This window comes from Ambystoma mexicanum, chromosome 5q (genome assembly GCF_040938575.1).
Source record: "Ambystoma mexicanum isolate Mex_15411 chromosome 5q, UKY_AmexF1_1, whole genome shotgun sequence".
In the NCBI taxonomy this organism is placed as follows: Eukaryota; Metazoa; Chordata; class Amphibia; order Caudata; family Ambystomatidae; genus Ambystoma; species Ambystoma mexicanum.
This window is the reverse complement of record NC_090933.1, coordinates 573,398,941-573,421,365: the sequence shown is the minus strand read 5'-3', so window position 1 is coordinate 573,421,365 and position 22,425 is coordinate 573,398,941.

Here is a 22,425-nt window from a genome sequence, read left to right as displayed (position 1 = left end):
TCCAAATCCAAAGTCCAACTATGTACAAAGTATTCAGGGTCCATCATCCCAAAAGAAGAAATGAAACCTACCAAAAAACGGAAATGGAACTATATACAAAAGGTGGAGCAGTGTCCGTCGACTCCAAAGAAAAATAAACTGCAAAGGAAACCTATCACTAAATAACTATATACAATGGCGGCGGGCCAGTCCAGCGGCTCACTTAGTGGTGTTCCGGGCCAGGGCATCATCGAACTCCTCGTCTATGTCCCGGAGGCGGTCCTGTTCCGTGGCCCAGAGGGTCCGCAGGGACGCCGACATGTTCACCTCCAACTCCCTGTGGATTGACTCGAGGCACTCGGCCCGCCTCAGGGCCCTCCGCATGGAGTTCTCCGCCCTGACCATCGTGAGCCGCGCCTCTTCTGCCTGCCGCTGCTCCACATCTATGGCGTGGCCCAACCGCTGCCACACGGAAGACACTTCCCATCCAGGGTCCTCCTGCCCTCCGGCCGATGCCTACCCCTCCGATGTTGAAGGCCCCGAGCTATCATGGCTCCCACCTACAGCCTCCTGCTGCTGCAGCTGCTGCTGTCCATGTGCCCTGTCCGATGGTGCCTGCACATCCTCCTCCAGCTGGGGTGCAGTCGTTGACGTGGCCACCCCTGCTGGACGTCCGACTCCCGACTGTGGCAGGGATCTGTTGTCCACCAGCCTGGCCGCACGGTCGGAGGCAGCTCCACATGGCACCCAGGTGACACATGGGTGGGAAGATGGCATGGAGGACGACTGGGGCATAGGGGGTTCTGTGGAGAAGGGGGTTGGAACAAGGTCCAGGAAACGGAGGAATCCAGCCTTGGTGAGCTGTCCCAGTGGGTCAACGCGGTCAACGAGCCATGCGAGAAGACGTGCAGACTCATCATGAAAAGACTGCAGGTCAGTTCGCATGGCCCGTTAACGCAACGCCACCCCTCCCTGGACAGGCACAACCTGGTGCAGGATAGCCACATCCGCAGGGAGTGGAAGGCCAGGTGTCGTAAGCCAATCCTCTCCCTGAGAACGGGTCTGGAGGTAGGCATCCCCGCTGGTGCAAGATGATGCAGTGACAGGAGCAGGGACAGGATTGCACACAGGCACCTCCGCGGCGGCCTGTGCTGCCTCCTGTCCCTGATCCTGCACTGCACCACTAGCACCAGTTGAATCCCCACCTCCAGACCCCGCCACTGTCGCTTGCACGGCCTCCTCCTCCACCAAACCCCCCACCAACCTGGATGACTCCGTGCCATCTTCCCCCGTTGGGCCCTGTGGGGTCCCAGCTGCTCCTTCTGCTGCCGAGGAGTCCAACTCCAACCTCCGCCTCTTGGACCTCCCCTCGGCAGCTGCGGCCTGGGACGCGGCACCGGACTCCTCACTCCCCGACGAGATCACAACCTGGGAGGGGATCGGGCCTTGCGTCTCCGGCTGGTGGTGCGACCCCTGCCGCTGTGCTCCACAGCACCTTCTCCGCCCTCTTCATCAGTTGACGCTGCAGACAGGGAGAAAGAAAACACAGGCATCAGGGCACTGTAAAATGGACTCATACACACATGACAGTTATACATGAGTGGCATTGGTAAACCTCAGACATGGCATCACAATCCCCAACACACATGTCATTTCAACTTGCACACATGAGCCATACCACAGCCATAATGCAACAGCCAGCATCATCCATTCACATACAACAGCATGAGCAGCCAAAGGTCATCCACACATCACATGCAACATAGGGAGTACACTACACATGCACACACAACACCAAACTTGCATGCATGTGTACACCTCCGCCAACTGTTGCAGTGTTTTGATCGACATCCATGTCACACCTGACAATCATTCCTCCACATCCTGTGCCATGCAAGCCCATACACACAAGCACCATCCATGTGTCACACATGAGACCCCTCGCATGTGTCACCCTCACGGCCCTGTACACCCCCCCTACTTGGCCACATAAAAATACATGTTCAACCTGCACACTCCTGGCACACCACCACACGCACAGCTTACAATCAGTATGCATGTACACTTACCGCTCGACTCCAGATGGGTCTGCTTCTCAAGGACCTGGATGTGGAGCGCTGGGGATATGCGTTCCAGGACCCTCATCTGATCTTCCGACAAGTGGCCCCCGGCGCCCCTTAGCATCCGCTGCCTTCAGGAGGCGCCGGGCCTTGTTGAGGGTCCTGGACCTGAAGTCCTCCCATCGCTTCCTGACACGTTCGTAGTCGCGGACTGCCACCTCCTCCACGTTGATGGCAGTCACGATGTCCATCCAGATCCAAGTCCGTCCTTCCTTGTGGGCGAGCAACTTTCCGAAGAGGGCATCATACTGCCCCAGGACATGCTCCACCAGGACACCAAATTCGGTGGCAGTGAAGCTGGTGCCCCTCTGCCTCCTTGGCCAGGGGTTGCCACTGGTGCCAGATGTTGCAGTGCCCAACATGGCAACCCCAGAGGCAGGAGTGGGTGGGCAACTGAGTCCTGGGGCTGGGCTGTGGGGCGATGGAAAATCAGTCGGGAGTCTTCTGTTCCAGCAGGGGTGGTCACAGCAACAGCACCCCTGGTTGATGTGCAGGCAGCAAATGGCAGGGCACGTGGACAGCAGGCAGTCAGGCAGCAGCAGATGGCAGGTGGGAGCGTGCTCAGGGCTCTGGGGGGCAGTAATTGGGCCTCCTGGGCAGGAGCGTGGTCTTCCGTGTGTGAACGCGTGGCCAGCTTGATACGGAGTGATTTGACACGTGAAAATCCAACACGTCTGCGTGTAATTCGAGGAAAGGCCCTTAGCGCGTAAACGCGTCGCCAGCGTATGCGCGTCTATAAAGTCACGTGCACGTTGAATTGGGCACACGTTGCAAAATGTTGCGTGTGAAAAAAATGAAAGACACGTCCGAGTGTCAAAGCGTGTAATTGGTGGGAATGGGCCTAGCGCGTACACGCGGCAGTGACAAAGCGTGTAGTTGGTGAAAATGGACCTACACGCAGAAGTGACAAAGCGTGTAATTGGTGGAAATGGCCCTACACGCAGAAGTGACAAAGCGTGTAATTGGTGGAAATGGCCCTACACGCAGAAGTGACAAAGCGTGTAATTGGTGGAAATGGCCCTATCGTGTACACGCCGCGTAAGTGACGCTGGACGTGTGGGCCTGCATAAAAGGTACGTGTAGAACACCATTTCCTTGTACGTGCTTTTCGTGGAGAGCGAGTGGGTGAATTCTGTACTTCTTGTCGTTTCACACGCGATTTACTTCACGGCGTTTCAAGTTGGTACTCCCTGTTACCTCTGACAGCTTTTTCTCTTTTTTCTCTTTTACTGGTTTACCTTGGCCTGTTCCCTCAAACAGTGTTCCCTTCTACTGTTGTCCTGTCTCCTCAGACAGCGTACAAATCTTCTTTTGGCGGGGGTGTTGCCAACCAAACGCGCTCCTTTTTCATGCTCTTTTACCTGGCAGACGTTGAGTCACACACGTATCTAACTTCTGTGCTTGCCCCGTGTGTAGCCTACCCCTTCAGAGGTCATTCTAGGCTGCGTGTGACACGCATACGTTCATTCTTGAGTTACTGGGTGCCACAGCGTAGTGCAGGTTTTTCTTTTTGCACACATGGTCTAGGAGGGGTTGCGTGCACGTCATCTCCCTTTTTTGGGCCTCCTGTGCGTAGCGTGACCCGTCATCTTTCCCCAGGGGTTACATTCAGCCTTGCTAGAGCACTAGGGTACAATTACCATCTGGTACCCAACCCCTTTGACCCCCAATTGCCCAGGACAATAGTTTACAGCCACTCCCATACGCACATTAACATCAGTGCCATGGCTGGGAGGCGAGGATTCCGTAAGGGTGGCACTGGTGGATCCGGTAGGGGACATGGTCGTTACTTGCAGGGTGAGCCTGTCCCCCCATGTGTGGAGGACCAGTCAAGGGCACCCATAATCCCCCCCCCACCGTTGAGGCTGATGTGGCTGACACCATCCATGCTCAGCCCTTGTTGGACCAGCCCATTGTGGCACCAGACCTGGCTGACTCCATGGCTGACTTCCAGGTCAGCAGGCCTATGACACGTGCGCTGGTGCACGTTGATGTCATCATGCCACGTGGATCTGGGGCAGCAAGGTCATCTGCTACCCCAAGTAGGCAGGGCGGAGAGGCTGCAGGGGCAGCTGCGGCTCCATCCACCCCAGCTCTCACACACCCAGCCAGGACAGTGTCGGTCCTAGTCCATCCTGCTGACATTCCCCCTGACACCATTACACTTGAGCCAATGCCTGCACCAACTCCCACGCTGAGTGTGCAATCCCACACTCCTGATACAGAGTCCACCAGGGCTCCTGCCCCTAGTGCCCAGAGAGGCGCAGGACACTCAGGATCACCACCACATTCCAAGCGGAAGAGGAAGAGTGCTCGTCCGGCACAGGCTGATGCCCCAGACACGGCTACACAGTCCGGCCCGTCGAGGAAGCCCAGCTTCACGGATGACGAACTGAATGCACTTGTTGAGTATGTGTCCGGACATGATAACGAGATGGTCATTGTTGCAGGATCCAAGACCACACCTGCACAACGCCAGACAAACTGGCAGACCGTTGCGGACATCGTAAGTGCCCTTGGAATCGTGAGGCGCACAGCCAATGATTGCTATAAGCGCTGGAATGACCTAAAGCGCAGGGCAAAGAATAAGCTGGCCTCAAGTCATGCCGCAACTCTAGTGACTGGAGGTGGGTCTCCAGTAGTGGACATGGAACTCACTCCACATGAGTCAGTCGCTGGGACCTACCTCACGGAGGAACAGATCCAAGGCGTGGGAGATCTGCCTGATTACGAGGCATTGTCCGGTGAGTGCACATGCATGTGTGTGTCATCCATGTGCATGGTGTGTGTGTGAGGGCTTCTGTTTGTGTGCCAGGTGAGAGTGTGTGTGCCTGAGTCGTATGGGTCAGCCATGTTCTTCATGCAATACATCTTGCGCAGCTGCATTTCGCCATAGCAGTATCCCTTCTGCCAACAGTAGACATCTAGCCCAACAGGACGCCAGTTGCCCTTGAAGTGTCACCTTGACACAACATTGTTGCTTATTTTTCTCTGTTCATTCAGGCAGATTGTTTGCATTCCACCACTTTTACTAGGCATTTCTCAGACTGCTAGTCACATGTCTGACATGGCTATGGTAAAGTGGAGTGACTTTGTTACCTGGATATCATTTGTTCACACATGTCCCTGTGCAATTGGACCATTTTGGACTGGCTGCTCCAGGTGAAAAATCTGACCTGTTTGAATTAGAAAAGCTATTACATGCGGGAACTGGACTGAATGAATAGGTGCTGCCCTCCTCTCCATCTTCACTCAATAGCAATGGTACATGCCACCTGTGTGATGGCATGTGTGGTTCACCTGGCAATCACAGGCCAATGTGTGATGCCACTGCCAGGCAGCATGCAGAAAATGTGTTCATCTTCCATCTTGGTGCCATCAGTGTGTGCCATTTGCCTGCCCTTCATATGCAGTGAGGGTGCATGCATGGGAGGGTTTTAGTCATGTGGGACATGTGTCAATCAAGTACTGGTTCTCTTGCTTCTCCGCCCTCATTGTGTGCCATGGTGCTAATGCCTGTTTCCATTTCTTTGTTTTTATGTCTTTGCAGGGGAAGACGCACTTGATACTGCTGGGGTTGTGGAGATGGTGTAGACCCAGGAGGGGTCCGAGGGCCGACCAACCACCAGTGAGGGACGTGGTGTGGTGGTGGGTGAGAACCCACAAGTGCTGCAGGTCGTGCTCTCAAGGGGTGTCTCTGGCTGCACCTCCCCCGAGCTGTACTCAGGTGTTGATTCGGATGATGAGACCTACGTGCCGTCGCAGGTGAGTGTTCCAGGGAGGGATTCTGTTCTGTCCCACCCACCTGCACCAGGGTCAGAACCCTCAATGGGGAGGTCAGTGTTGGCAGCTACGCCTTTGGTGGTTACGGATGCAGGGTCACACTCCGCGACATCTGATCCTGTTCCTGGGCCAGCAGATCAGAGGGGGAATGCAGTCCTGCAGCCTCAGGCAGTGCCAGCACAGCAAGGCGCAGTTCGCCTTGCCCCAGACAGGTGTGGTGCCTGCCGACGTGGTGGCCGTACGCCACCTGGCAATACCACATGGGAGCAATCCATTTACGGTATGGCAACCCAAAAGGCAGCATCATCCGAGATGATGGCTCAGGCCATGGATAGGGTGGCCACTTCCATTGTCCCCCCTGAAAGGCTGATGGAGCGACTACAGCAGGCAACCGACTCCATCTGCCAGTCACACAGGGAGGACATGTTGGCGTCCAACAGGGACAGGCAGGCGGCACTGGCGACTCTGCAGGAGGCCATCTCCATAGAGTCCCAGGGCCACAGGGAAGCCCTGAGGCAGGAGCTCCTTCACCTCAGGACGACTCTTGTTGAGCTTGAGGCTTCAACACACCAAAGGACAGAACAGCAGCTGGAGCGTCTCACACGTACGCTCTCAGCTGAGATGCAGGCAACGAGGGCGGAGGTCCGGGCATCCCGTGAGTTGTTGCATGGGGACCTCCGCACACTCATCCTCCAGAACGAGACCTACCACACCTGGGCAGGTATATGTGCCTGCGGACTGATGGGCGTGCAGTGATGATGTTCAGGACCTGGTGTAGGCAGGGTGACTGGGTGGCCTGTGATACCCCACCCACTATGGCACTTGTCCGCTGAAATGATCCAGTGGCTAAGAAGTGCAGTAGATTGAGGACCTTCTCCAGGGGGCTGAGTGCTTGGGAGCACAGGGTGGGTGATGTGAGGTCATCCTCCCACTCACTCACCAGGTCCAGTATTATGTGTGGTGGAAACCTGTACCTCCCATACACCTGGTCATCAGGCATCCCGAAAAGGCTGGTTCTGGGTGTGAATATTCTGGCCCTGACTATCCTCCTCCTCCTCCTTTGGTAGCCCACGGCCACTGCTGCTAGGAACGGTATGTTCATCCTGGGTCTGAGCTTGTTATTTTGTTAGCGCACAAATTTATGCGTTGCGCGTGTTGTAGGCGAGCGTGTGACCCGCGCACCCCTGAAATCCAGTACCCAGTCCAATAGCGTGTGGAAATTCCCGCGCACCCCGGGATACAGGTGCGCTGACGTACTTGCGTGTGTAAGTGCCCGCGCACCCCTGAAATCCACGTACACGGCCAAATCGCGTGTGGAACTTCCCGCGCACCCCTGAAATCCACGTACCCTGACAAATCGCGTGTGGAACTTCCCGCGCACCCCTGAAATCCACGTACCCTGACAAATCGCGTGTGGAACTTCCCGCGCACCCCTGAAACCCACGTACACGGCCAAATCGCGTGTGGAACTTCCCGCGCACCCCTGAAATCCACGTACCCTGACAAATCGCGTGTGGAACTTCCCACGCACCCCTGAAATCCACGTACCCGGCCAAATCGCGTGTGGAACTTCCCGTGCACCCCTGAAATCCACGTACACGGCCAAATCGCGTGTGGAACTTCCCGCGCACCCCTGAAATCCACGTACCCTGACAAATCGTGTGTGGAACATCCCGCGCACCCCTGAAATCCATGTACCCGACCAAATCGCATGTGGAACTTCCCGCGCACCCCTGAAATCCACGTACCCGGCCAAATCGCGTGTGGAACTTCCCGCACACCCCTGAAATCCACGTACACGGCCAAATCGCGTGTGGAACTTCCCGCGCACCCCTGAAATCCACAAACCCTGACAAATCGCGTGTGGAACTTCCCGCGCACCCCTGAAATCCACGTACACGGCCAAATCGTGTGTGGAACTTCCCGCGCACCCCTGAAATCCACGTACACGGCCAAATCGTATGTGGAACTTCCCGCACACCCCTGAAATCCACGTACCCTGACAAATCGCGTGTGGAACTTCCCGCGCACCCCTGCAATCCACGTACCCTGACAAATCGCGTGTGGTACTTCCCGCGCACCCCTGAAATCCACGTACCCGGCCAAATCGCGTGTGGAACGTCCCGCGCACCCCTGAAATCCACGTACCCTGACACATCGCGTGTGGAACTTCCCGCGCACTCCTGAAATCCACGTACCCTGACAAATCGCGTGTGGAACTTCCCGCGCACCCCTGAAATCCACATACCCTGACAAATCGCGTGTGAGACTTCCCGCGCACCCCGGTATACACGCACACATATTTTTTGTCAGCGGGCGTCCCCTTTGCACGTCATTTGTCCTGGAGGGCCACAGTATAGGACATTCATCATGGCTGTATATAGGTGCTATTTGTTGGCGCACCTTTTGGCGCAATTTCTTACAGGCGCAGAGACGCTACCGCCTGCTTTCTTGTGGCGGTCGTGTTTGTACCTGTGCGCTGGTTTGAGCGTGCGCTTTGTTGCCCTATTCTATTCCATGAATACGTGTTGTAGGCGAGCGTGTGGGCGTTCCGCGCACTTGTACCCTGTACTTCCCCCGTGACTCCCACATTTTGGCAAGTTGTTCCCCATTCCGAGTGTTACGCCCCGTGTTACACCTACTTTTGTTGCGTGCGCCGCGCTATGTGCGATTTTCGCTGTGGCCTGTGCGATTTTCGCTGTGACCTGGCGCACACAGTTAGATGGCCTGTGCGCCAACGTGCCCTGCGCACTTTTTTATCGCACATCCGATGGTTTTCTCGCGCACGGCCTTCCATGAATCGATGTGCGCTGCTTTTCGTGCGATTTTCGCACTTGCACTGCGATTCGCACGTTTTTGGCCACTTGCGCCGCGCTAATTATTCCATGAATCGGCCTGTGTATTTCTTAAACAAAATGCTTACTCCATGAAATATGTACATATAGACAGAGACTGTAATTCAAAACGTATGGTAATATTATGGAGTGTGGACTTTCCAAGTACATGTGGACTGTTGGATGTGGACACTTCAGTCGGGAGTGTACACACATTTTATTCTATTACATATGCACATGCGGATGTGGACTGATATACACACTTTATTTATTCTATTTCATTTTGCTTTACACTCAGACAGTTATTCATTGAGAGACACCCATATGTTTATTTTCATGACTGTGGTATTATTTTTAACTGTTATTTTTCTGATGGTTGATATTGAGCTATCCCAGAGACATTGGTGTGTGGTTCCTCCAGCTATGACATAGCTGTCAGAAAAGGAGGGTATATGTAAGAATCTATGGCAGTAATTTTAAAAGCAGCTTGCAAAATGACTGCAGAGGACAGTGATTTCAATAAAAGCAGCCAGTTAAATGGGTGCACGTGGGATTACAGGACAGCACTTTCAGTGGGGTTAGTGTAAACGCAGAAAAGAGACAGTAAATTATGTAAAGCAGGTGGAATGCCACATTGAGTCATTATAACAGTGAATTAGGCCTGCAATAGCCAAGCAGAATGTTTGCAAAAAGATGGCAGATTCAAAATGCATGGTGCACAAACATAAGGTTATGGGAATTCCGATATATGTAAGGTTGCATTGGTGAAAATAACCCAGATTAACTAACTACCCATATTAAATGACACCCCAATAACTAATTGGTTCTCCTGATTAACATTGAAATGCAATGTCAGTTAACACAGATGGAAATTCTGTCTTAGTTTTTTTATTTTTTATTTTTGCTCCATGGAAAAGAAATGTACACTGTAAAAAAAGAAAATGAATGGACTGTCTTTATACATTCTGAGCTTTATTTGTCTGCGCAGGAAGCAAACGAGATACATACCAACTCTCGTAGGTGATTGGATAGTGGGGTCAGGAGTCTAGAAGTTGCTGAGACACGTCAGAAAGAAGGCAGTTTTAGTCTTGATTGACAGGCAGGATAAATAAATAGGGGTGAGATAGAGGGTGTTGGTTATTCTGCTTGCTGCAGCTGCCAGGAGGGTTCAGAAGTGACGAAGTTTGCTGGGAGTCAAAAGCCATCTTTCATGAGTGCAAAGTGACAGTGCAGGCTTGCAACATTTCATCACAGGCAGGCAGGAGTGTGAGAGGGGTCATCCTGATACGCACGAAAACTGCAGAACCCCATGCAAGTCAAGTAGAATTGAGGAGAGCACGGGATGAATGGGAAATATCTATGTTCAGATAGACAGGAATGTAGCAGTAATTTCAACTGAATTATTGCTTGGTTTTCTTTCGCAAATTGTGAACTAAAAAAATAAGGAAAATTGTGCAATGCATGTTCATCATTTTGTCTCTTAGGAAACAACGGCAGTGTAATTTATTGGTAAGGCTCGACAAATGTTTTGTTGTGAAATGAATTCTGATTTTATTGCAATAATGACATGTTCTTGAACATACACACACATAAAGTGGGTGAAAATTGATTTGGTATAAGATTTTCTTTTATGTCTCTGTTGACTTCTCTTGAGCTGAGGGGAGGTAATTAGAAGGTTTTCAAGTGTCTACACCACGGTGGTAAAGAAAGGCATTTACCGCTGGAGCTAAAGTAAGAAATAAAAGGGGCAATACGAAAAGCAAGCCAGAAAGTCTGTGTGTTTGTATGAGTGTGTTCAGCCATGCATGCTGGGACTGAACAGGGCCCTTCAAGGGCATAAACTGATGGCACAGCTAAGTCATCAGCACAATCTATGCACAACCTGTGCGCAATATATGTATAATCTATACAATTAATGGCCACAGTTGGTGTTTTCTGAATGTGCTAAGCCAGGGTGTCCATGCCTATAGCGAACCCGAAGTAGACCATAATTGTAAAGGGGGCAGTTTGTCTGATTATATAGGGCTGTGCTATGAGTTTGCTCACCACTACACCGCAATACTAAAGTACAGCCCAGTTAGGTAATAGCCCAAGACAAAAACCCCTTACAGCTCATACCCCCGATGTGGATTTCCTATCTGTCAGCAAAAGGTAAAAAGAATCATTATCGGAAATAGATCATGAGGTTTGTGGCTATCTCTCTACTGCGAACCACAGTCCTCTTTCCAAAGCACATGGACAATTAGCTCACTAATTGATTTTCCTCCAGCAAGGACATGCAAAACAGTGAATGGTGATTAAACTGGAGATGGCATTCTTTCTCTGCATTTATTTTACACTACAGTATGTAATATTTTGCTTTCAGAGTCACATAATATCTTCTTCCCAGAGTAAGAAACCCTTGTGTAATTTGTACATTTGCTCATGCTAATAGACAAACATGATTCAATTTGTTTTCAGTGGATTATGGGTTTTGCTGAAGAATATTCACTGTAATATAGAATAGGCTTTGTTTTTACATTTTGCTGAAGGATATTCATTTTGACGCTGTGTAATCCCCTGTTTCTTGTGATGCTTAAGTTTACGTTTTTGGCAAACCAAAGTTTAATAGTACAATTTGAAAGGGAGAGTATTGTAATACTAAACGTATGCTGGGTGTTAATATTTATGTTGAGAAGGGCAGAGAGGTGAATGTAGAGTAGAGAACCTACCTAGAGTAGTATAAAGTATTATAAAGTCTAAAGTCTAAAGTGCATATCCAACAACCAGCATATATGTATAGGAAAAAAGAGTTTTCCCCACAAGACATAGGGCCGGATTCATGGAACATTTAGCGTAGTGCAAAGTGACTTTGCACTGCCAACAGACACCCTTATTCACAGAGCGGTGCAACGTGTATTTTTGCAGTTCAAGATCACTTTGCACTGCACAGGTACTCTTTGCACCATGCTAAATGGACCTAATTCACGGTGCAAAGAGTACTTTTGCAGTGCAAAGTGTGTTGCACTGCAAAAGTACTCATTACACCGCCCTGTGAATCAGGGTGCTTGTTGGCAATGCAAAGTGACTTTGCACCAGTGTAAAATCTAAAAAATTAAAAATTCCATGAATCAGGCCCTTAAAATGAAATGTTCAGCAAGCTCTGTTTTCATAATGGCTAATGATCAATGTGAAAATTCTGTTGCTGGCCAACCACTTATTTTCCTTGGAATGCTTCCAGACTTTACCATGGTCAAATTCCATTAGATGAGGACATTACTATGATAGCGGGGGAGACACATAAGACCCCTGAGGTGTTGATGGGTTTAGGCCAGAATTCCTGCATCCTGTGTACTATAAATATGTGTCCTAAGGGTTTGACAGACATACTCGGAAGTTTGTTATTCATAGGGAAGAGCCCAGGAGTTGATAGACTACAGTGTGTTGGGTATGGTTAGCCACTAATGTGGGAGAGTGTGAGAATGCTAAAGAAGAGATCTTAGTCATGGCTAGAATAGTACTGATTTACTCATGGCTAGGCCCGTGGCAGCCAAACTCTGTAGGTTTGTTTGTGTAGTAAAAGGCGGCAAGAGATTCTAGAGGGGGGTTGGTTAGTCAGGGGAAGGTGGCAGTAGACCTTACAAGTCAGAATAACCTGCAAGCTTGCGTTCTTAACAGTCGCCTGTTTTACACAGCTTACATTAACACTGTCCATGTTTGTCTATCTGTCTCTCTCCCTTTTTCTGTCTTCCTGTCTGTCTCAAATAGATACCCCATGTTCAACAGAACAACAATCTTTTAATTGGCAGAGGAGTTAAAGGGGGCAGGATGCAAACTTCCTCCATTACACAAAGTTACCTGATATATGTTACGTGAAGCATGACCTTTACACTCAGAGCAAGGTTGTTTGAAGCCTGAGGACCGTAGGTACCCATTACACTCCCCTTTATATGTTAGTTGGCAGCTGAGGGAGACCTCAAACAACATTCTAACATGCAGAGGGCCTGTGCACGGTGGGCGACTGGACATTTTAACCATCAAGGCAATGTCTGTTGAAGGCAGTGGCCGGCATTTGTATATTGTTGGGCAAAAGTTGGAATCCCTGCTCATTTCTCCCAGAGGTCTATCGTTTTGTCTTCTATAACCCTCAAACTCCTCTCACACAGCATTCACAGCCAAGGGCCAAAATTATATTCCCCCAGAAACACCAGCCACCAATCACCTTGTGTTGAAATAGTACGATAACCTTGGCTTTAGAACGAGAATGGAGCTCTGAATGGGCTTCTTCATGATGAAATGAGGAGAAGAACAGATGAAATGTGGAGTATGAATTCCTCAAAATGCCCTAAGAAGCTGTGGGCCCCATCACGCTGCCCAAAAAGGGTGTGATGGCTGCAGGAAGGTTCTAGAGAAGCATGCTGACAGTAAAAGAAGAATGTTTGATTGAGGGTTACAATGGAGAGTTCAATAAAAATGCAGTTCCACATTTGCATTCTCTCTGCCCCTTTGTTAGGTAAGGATGTCTGCCTGCCTGCTTGGAAAGCTTTGGGAACCAGCTAAATGATGAATCTATGGGTAAACAAGTGTACAGTGTTGAACACATTGTGTTGGCTTGTTCTTCCTTGGATAGGGTGTGGTTATCAGTGATCAGCATATGCACAAGGCGTGAGCTGTCCACACTAGATTTCCCTTGCAGCCAGGAAGGTACAGCCTCATAGATTAACAGATTTTCTGCACTACAAAAGGGATATTCACTGTCTTTATGGAGTAGGGTGGGGATTGACTGGATTCGTGCAATTTCTACTGTTTGCTTAGTTTTAAAGCTATTTTAAAAAGCTATGAAGATACATATATGTTGGACATGTGTGCACCCTTTGCTTGCCCCATCGTTTTCTAGCTTCTTTTTTTATGTGTGTGTGTTCTTTGTTTAGTGGGGTAGCTCTAACATTTGAAGCCTGACCTCTTGGAGGCAGCATATGATAATTAGGGGCACAGTGAGATGAACAAATGTATGAGGGATGCGTATATGGAAAAACTGCAGAAAGCGCTGGTCGGTGCACCCTGCCTGGGAAACCTTACAAGAAACACCAGTAGATATGGCAAAGTCCGCAGAGATTTAGTTTTTATCTGGAAAGCAGATGGTTAAATTCAGCCCTTGCGGCATTTGGAAACTGTTTTGGAACGCTTTAATCCTGGACCTGCAGTGGATACCTTTTTAGTCCCTTTTGACATTTAGCGTAGCACATGATGGCATGAAGAGGAACGTCGCCTGATCCCAGAGGGCGACCAGACAAACAGTAATCAGTATTGTTCCTGTCCCCATTGGAAGCAGTCCGGCTATCTGAAAGACCACCCCCCTGTGAATGGGAATAATAGCAGCCCCAGGCATGTTTTTGCCTTGTTGTGTGTCATCATTGAGGTGCAACTTGAATCCCTATGCCGAGCAATAAAGGCACACATGTCTTGATTTATCTCTTCCCACTTACGAAGACCCACAATAGACACCAAACAGTGATGTATCAAAAGCGACTAATTGATTCTAACCACGGGCCTTGATGTGTGCAGCTTCCATTTATAATTCTTCAGCCTATTTGCTCCATTACAGGGAATGACCAGCCATAGGCACATCGGTCTTATTTCTGCCATCACTGTGAGCAAACAATCCTGAAATGCTGCAACATGTACCTTCTGCATTGCAACACAGACACTCATACATGTTGAACCGTGTTGTGCACCTTCTTTTAGGTGGAGCTTTTTTCCCTGTGGCACATAACCTCTGCATGTGAAAAAAACAATACCTGACATGATTCTACCTTTTGGGTGCTATCAATCAGGGGCATCTTTTTTTTCCCAGGTGCTGGAAACAAGAGGCCCACGTTTCCTTCAACTAAGTGAGACAAAGGGCCTCATAACGAGGAGGGCGGTAAAGGGTTAATGGCACCGGGAAAGGTGCCAGAGCCGTTAACCCCGTACCGCCCTATTACGAGGTCCCCGCGCAGGGACAAGCATGCTAACAACGGGCCCCTTGTTAGCATGCTCCCCATTCCCTTTGAGCCCTATGGGGGCTCAAATGGGAATGGGGATGGTCCGGGTCTGGGTTCCCGGAATGGGGAAATACTGGGCCCTCCAAAGTCGGAATGGCCCGGTATTTCCGCATTCAGGGACCACGGACCCGGACCCGAGTTTGGAGGCAGCCATGCTCTTTTTAAGTGCATGGCTGCCTCCAACTCGTAATGGGGCCCAAACTCTCCTTAGGAGGCTTCTTAGGGCTAGGACCTTAATTGGGGACAAGGCAATACAATCTGGATTAACTTCAAAATGAAAAGTGCAGTGCAATCTATGTCTGGCCAGGAATGTAATGTCCAGGTAGAGGCCTGAGAGATGGTAATGGCTTACAGCCTCATTACAGTTCAGGAAGTACATTTTAAATTCCATGTTCGGAGCTAAATAATCCCAGCAGTATTCATATCGAACACGACCAAAAGTATTACAAGTTGGGTACAAGATCATTTAGAACATCTGCCAATTCCTACCTCCAGCACCGAAGTTGACGCTCAAATTTTAACTCGCACCCAGAAATGTGTCTATGTTTTTATTGTTCAATACAGAGGGGGAAGGCAAGCACTTCCTTTTGAAACATGATTTTTAATTTACATTATTTTTTTATTGTGAACAAATGCTGGAGTGATGGGCACCTTTTCACCACATGTCTCTGTAATATTGCAAAGGGTCAGAAATGACCTTTTTGTTTATTTTAAAAAGAATCACAGTAGTAGTATGAAAGATTACTGTAAATCATTCCTCCCCAGTGTCATGTTGAGTGTGGAAATGGATAGAGAAAATATTAAAATGTATTCAGAGTTGTATTCCACCAATAACACCAACTTTACCAGTGCACAAGTGGAAAAGAAAATCAATTAGGCACAATTTTCGATAATGATAATTATTTGGGTGGAATTCTTGTTATAAAACCAGCCCAATGTATATCTAGCCTTGTACTGTATTACACCCAGGCTTCTATTAGCCCCACAATGCAGCTATTCACAAAGGTGAGTCAACCCCTCTGACGGGTACTTTTGCCTCATTTCACTCCTCTGACTGAGTTTTGGGTTGACTGTGTTCAAGAAGTGTGAGTAGTATAGGAAAGGACAATCACAATGCAGTACAGCCTAGAGATTAAGAATTTAATATAACAAAATAAAAAACATGGTACTATCCCATCAAACCATATTTTGAAACCACTTGTTAAAATGTTTTAGGAAAACAGTGTAGTAATAGTTAATTCATTAGTTAGGAGTAACATGTTAAATTAACAAAAATCTATCTATATAAATAAAAATGTAAATGTTCGTTTGTTCAAAATCTTAAATCTCCAAAAGTTCTTCACCGATTACTTTGAAATTTTGACACAACGTTGCATTCGAATAGGCACGTGTTTTCATTTACCGACTATACATAGATGTCACACTTATGACAGGTAAAAACATACTTATTCTGAAAAACAGCGCCATCTGTTGGACGTAAAAGCAACACACGCTATACTAAATATTTTACGATTCCATTTCAATGTTTCCGATTTAGAATGGCTCAAATACGTGCCGAGGAAACAGCAGAGCGACATGCAGCCATACTTCAGGATGCACGTTGCGAGCACGGCGATCTAGTTCTGCAGCTTCTGATCTGCTTCGTTCTCAACAGAAAGGCTAAGAGTGGCTGAAAGACGTCAACGAGAAACAGCAGATCAGCGTCACAGACGACTCCGTGCTCAGCAATCATGCGATTACAATCGCCTTGCATACCGGTACAACCCAGCTGATGATTATAGTTTGAGCCGGCATGTTCTCATCCGCACAGTGACTGAAGTGTATCCTTATTGCAAGGCTCTGAAATTTAATGAAGAAAAGAAATGAATGTGTTTTGCCGCCGGGAAAATTAAACTGTATCAACTTGGAGAACCACCAAAGCCATTGTGAAATTAAACATTTTAGAAATGTGCGCTTTCTCTATTCTTTCTTTTCCATTCAACCAGACTGAGCCACAGCAGCGCGTGGACGGGGACAGCTAGTAAAAAATGATACAGCATAATTACTATTTAAAAAATGTTGAGTGAAACTTATAGCAGAGATTCTTTGTTCTGGTGTCTCAAAATATATTGTGTTGAAGGGAAATGCGTTCAGATAAATACCCATGTGTGGGCAGCAATTTCTAGCTGTTCCAGGATTCAAGTAGGAGCCTGGCTTGTGGATAGTAACTAACATATGGTAGAAGGTGTGCACACTGGGAGAAGACACCAATCATACAGAGACTTTCTTACACAGCCAATTCGTCGTAACAAGTGGAAAGCTGTTAAAACACTTGAAAGGTAACTGGCAAATACTCCCGGATCACTCCTGTCAACATTTCGAAGCCAATGAATAACAAACCCATTCCCATACATCCATGTTTAGACCCCATGCACACAAATCCCCCTATGCCATTGTAATGCCACACAATGAAAACACTAATCACAGAATGTTTTTCTATGGGATTGCACCATTATAAAATGCTTCTGTGAATCAGGCCCTAAGAGATCATTTTACAGTAAGTGGTCATTGTATTCAGGTTGAACACATAGGTTAGCATTTACTTGTTGTGGGCTTACCTGCATGCAATTTTCCACATTCAACAAACAGAGTGGAAGAGGAAAGTGCAAAAAGTGGTTAACTTCCCTTTAAACTTTCATTTTACTCTCTGTGTTGTAAACACATGTAAACGCTGCTAGCACATTATTCTCGATTCCTTTGGATTCGGACTGTTTCAGCAGTTGCTTAAAGCAGGGGGATTTGGAAGGAATCCATTCGTTGTTAATACTAGCATGGTGGTAAACCATGTGCCATTTGAAGTCAGAGAAGGAAACCACACTGCAAATGTTAATTCCGTTGCAGGGGCTACACAAAAACCTGTAGAATAAAAGTAACATGTAAATGGCTCAACCCTTGCTTTCTACCTTACATTTTCAATATGTGGGTTACAAAATTAGCCCAAAGTGTTTACTGCTACGTTTTCCGATTCCTCTCATATTGGTGCATTCGGAAGATAACATAGAGTTAGGGAGTGTAGGAGGGTGACTTGTCTGCACCCATTTACTGCCCTGACTTACAAAATCGGGTGTTTTATCGACCAGCATGTATTGTAATGTAGCATTGTAGCATTGATGCAATTTCTTCCTACAGATTCCACCTGAAAGGACCACCTGGTAAAAGCAGGCAGATTCCTTTGGGATATATTATAAATGAATCCTGCAATCCTTAATTGGAGGATTGTTCCACCAAAGAATTCATAAAGTGAAAAGAAAAGGTGATTTCACCTATGTTTTACTCCTCACTTTTTCCGTGTTTTGGAAATGAGGACAATTGCATTGAGAGTAACTTTTCTACAAAACTACTTACATGAGCCTTCCCTAACATAATAAGGATGCAATATGTATGTTTATTTGTCTGTCAAGTGCTGAGCAGCTGCTCTCACTGGGAACAATACAAAACATCAATCTAATTATTGGCAGTGATAAAACTGGTATAGGTAGTTCAACTTGAATTTGTAAAAATGAATTGATAAGTTTGGGAACATTCAAATGTACTATACTAATGGCCCACCAATTCTTAAGTGACAAAAAGGAAACATACCTTTTGTTTTGGTGTGATTCTTTGATTTAGTCTCAACCATTTTTTGATTTCATCAGAGAATGTAGATCCAACAAATCATTTTTGAAGAAATAGATGAATTGACTGCCCCCCAAAAATGTTTTTCACTAAGACAACTGCCTGACAAGGGGCCTCACTCCAAGTGTGGCGGTCCGGATACAAGGGTGCCGGTAAGCTTAGCGGCGCCCTTGTTTCCAGACCTCCAAACTATGAGTCTGCCTGCAGGGGCTGTTGCGCCAAGCAGGGTCAGAGCTGCTGGGTGAAATGGCCCCTGCAGGCAGACTTTTCACGGAAGCACTGGAGTGCCACAGCTTCCGTCTCCCCACTCTCATGGAGTCCTATGGGTCTCCACAGAAATGGGGAATTACCAGACCCCCCGCCTGACTTCTTCTGCCGCCGGGACTTGTAATGTCCCAGTGGCACCGGGGAGTCCGGCAGTGGATTTTGTGTTTCTGGGTCAGTGGCAAACCAGCAGTGGCACCGGCGGCACAGGCGGGTTACCACCAACCTAGGAATGAGGGCCAATAATCGGTACTGCTTCTACAGTGGTTTGGAGAGTTATGCTTTTTAGCTGAAGTGAAATGAGATGGCATCAGCCCTAGAGAGAAGAACATCCCAGGGAGTAACTAGAACTGATAAACAATAAGCAACCACCAGGCAAGACATTTAATTGCCAGCACTCACACATAGTTTATTAATTAGAACACATAAAGAACACGAGATTCTCACCATACCATGCCTCTATTTCACACACTGATCTCAATGTATTTTGGCCATTAACTTAAAGATGTATTATTTCTAGGCATTCAAACATCTCTACTTTATGTTTGTGGTACACGGCGCGGCCGAACATTTTGCCTCCATTGCTTTTAATCTATTTGAAAATATGTGTGGGGGCTACCCCCCCACATCTCCCCTACTTCCCCCCACTTTAATAAATACCATAACCCACCCCCTCTATATTTTCGCATTGATTTGTGGTAATCTATGTGAGTTTTCCTCCACGCAGTAATGGTATGCGCAGTAAATGGGTGATACCCACAGTGTGTCTACCATAACACGATGATGGCTTGATTCCTTTTGACTATCATCATTGAGCCTCTCAGCATGAATGGTGAGAAAATATATTATCTTGCTATTGAATAAGTTTATTTAGCATTTTATCTCTCTCATATTTTTTGTGTGGTGGGAATTGTGGGAATCAAGCATTACCGCTTAGACAAATACAATACATGTTTTTTTTTCAATGCGTACACTGAATCAAAATATCTCGGTGTGGTTTTAAAAAAAGGAAAATAACATTTAACCCAGAAAGATCTACCCACAAAAGCAGGAGGCTGCTGGAAAAATAGGTTATTTAATCTTATACTGCTCTTATCCAGCCATCTATGAGTACGTTTCAAAATATTATGTGTACGCAGGACCCGCAGCATGCCAACAAAGGGCATAAAGGGCACAGATGCTGATATTCTGACTTTTATGAGAGATAGGTGTTGTTACCTCCGGGTTGTTGGGTGCTGAAAGTGATGACTTTACTAAATGCCTGGAAGGGCAATGGTTGGTGGAAGATCTGATGGGTTTGAGGTCTTGCTAATAAAAGTGTGTGGTTTTTGGTCAATAGGTGATATGTATGTATAGGCCCTGGCAGTGAGGAAAAGTACTAGTTTGTGGTATGTTGGCCTCTTGTCCGCCCTGTTGATCACTGTGTTTGAGGGAGTGGATGCCTGATGGTTGAGGACCTCTTAATATGGACTGTGATTGGATCCTGGAAATGTGTTTGTTCTGAGAAGTGGCTTCTGTGAAGGTGTTATGTTATTATAGTGAAACAGGTGTTTTGGCGATGTGTAAGTCTTGTTCACGTGGGTTTGTATGAAGGGTTGATGGAAGATACTACTGCATAAAGAATACTTTTGTATGTGGCCATGGGTGCAATCAGAAGGATTGAGCATTTGCAGAGCTATATTCTAATGGGATGGTTAGGATGACAAGTTATGAGAGTTGTAGTGCTGCGACATGGGGTATTCTAGATTCTAGAAGGATGTGAGTGTCCTTGGAGGTGGGTGTTCTTTACATAACATTGAAATGTTATGGATACTGGAGGAGTGCATCATACTGCTTCATAAAACTGTGGATACAGAGCCTCCAAACATTGTCTCAAGGCCAATAATTATATAACTCACAAGAGGCAATGAGGGTTTTAACAGCACTAGCTGATAGTTCCACTCAAGACTCATCAATAAGGGCTAGCAAGATTACTTCTTTTTTTTTTTGATGATTTAGTTTGTAAACATTTTCATCGTTTCTTCGTTTCTAAATGGATTTCATGGTGCTTTTTTATTGAGTTCTAATATAGAGCTTAAAAAAAGAGTGATTGTATAGGTATATTTGTTGTTATGTCCACTGAGTAGGGCGGCCCATCTTTCTTGAGTGTTCATTTGTTGTGCTGAAAGTTGGAAGAACGCTCCAAATTGTTTACGCTGAGGTGAGAGCGATTGGCATTCCATGACAAGATGAAAAATGGTTTCCGGGGTCGCATGGTCCTTGCAAAAGCGGCAGTAGTTGTTTGTGCCCTCAATCTGTCTCGTTGTTGATAGATATGAGTTTGTGGGTAGAATGTTCAGCGTAGTCTTATGAATGTTGGTCTTATAGTCTGGTCTGGAAAGAGTTGCAGGTACGATGGTAACTCATGGATTTTCCTGTTATCTTTGTTGCACTGGAGGTTCTGTTTCTAGATGCTTTTCTTTTGAATATTCTTTATCCATTCAGTCTAAAAGAGGTTTCCATAAAATAGTATTCCTTTCTTGAGGCATCAGCACTGTATTTGTGGTTGATGATGACTGGTATACACTGTAATTCTGGAGAATATTAGCAAATGATGAGGAGTGAAGTCGTGGACGTCATTTGAGGATCGCCAGGGGTTTCAGGTGTGAGCACTGGGGACTTCCCTGCAACCTCTGGCACTACCTCTGCGACCACTTGTCAGGGATTGTAGAGGAAGTGTCAGTTAAAACGAAAATAAAACTGCTTATTTTATTTTCAGAACTCACTCTGAAGCCAAAGCCAAATTCCAGAATGATTTCCAAAAATAGAACAGGGTCTAAGAATAGCACCTGACAAATGGCTCATCTATAAAAGTAAAGCGAGAAACGCAACCACCACAGGCATCCTTTGAGCCATGTGCTTATATGTATTAGATCTACTAGGTTAACATGCAAAAAAATAAAGTTTGCTTTTATGTGGCTAGTCGAATCTTCTTAATAGCATGCATGAAGACTTTCTGGAAATGTGTGAAAACAAATCACCATTTCTAACTGGGTGTATTACACAGCTTATTTTATTGTGTGTCTTATAACACTGAAAGGACAGTAGGTCACAGATGTTTCCATTTTGTCTTATTTTGCATTCTGGGACAATCAGTTTTTGTATTCAGGATGTGGAAAATTAAGCTACAATGATATTATTTTGGTGCAAAGGGTTGCTATAAGGATGTACATGTTGTCATGCTCCTTTCCTATGCAATTTGCTTGTTTTGCAAGCAAACTCTCAAAGAGAGTATTCTTGTAGGCTTTGATATGCAAAACTTAAATATTTGCACCAACACTTGGAAGGTATGTGGTGTAGTGCCTATATTGCAGAGTAGGTTAACATCCATGATTCACTGTTTAGCCAACGTGTGTGATCCTGGACAAATCATGTAATCTGGCTATGAATTTACTGCATACTTTTGAGTGCTTATAAGTGAGTAAGTTTACACCTTGTCCCTGTCTCTTGGTTTATCATACCCAAGTGGTAGGTATAAAATGACCTGTTAGTGGATCGCGTATTCCTCTTTCATGAGTGCTGTATCACTTCCTGTGGTCCTCCTCAGGTCACGTGTTCAAACTCCAGTAAGTTAGTTCAGTGGGGTAATGCATCTGTTGTAGACGAGAAAGAGAAAGAGAAAGAGAAAGCGAGAGATAGAGAGAGACAGTGACCCTCATTAGGACCTTGGCGGAGGACCATGGCGCTATTAGCACCATGGTCCATGGCGCTAAGTTGCCAACTCCGCCA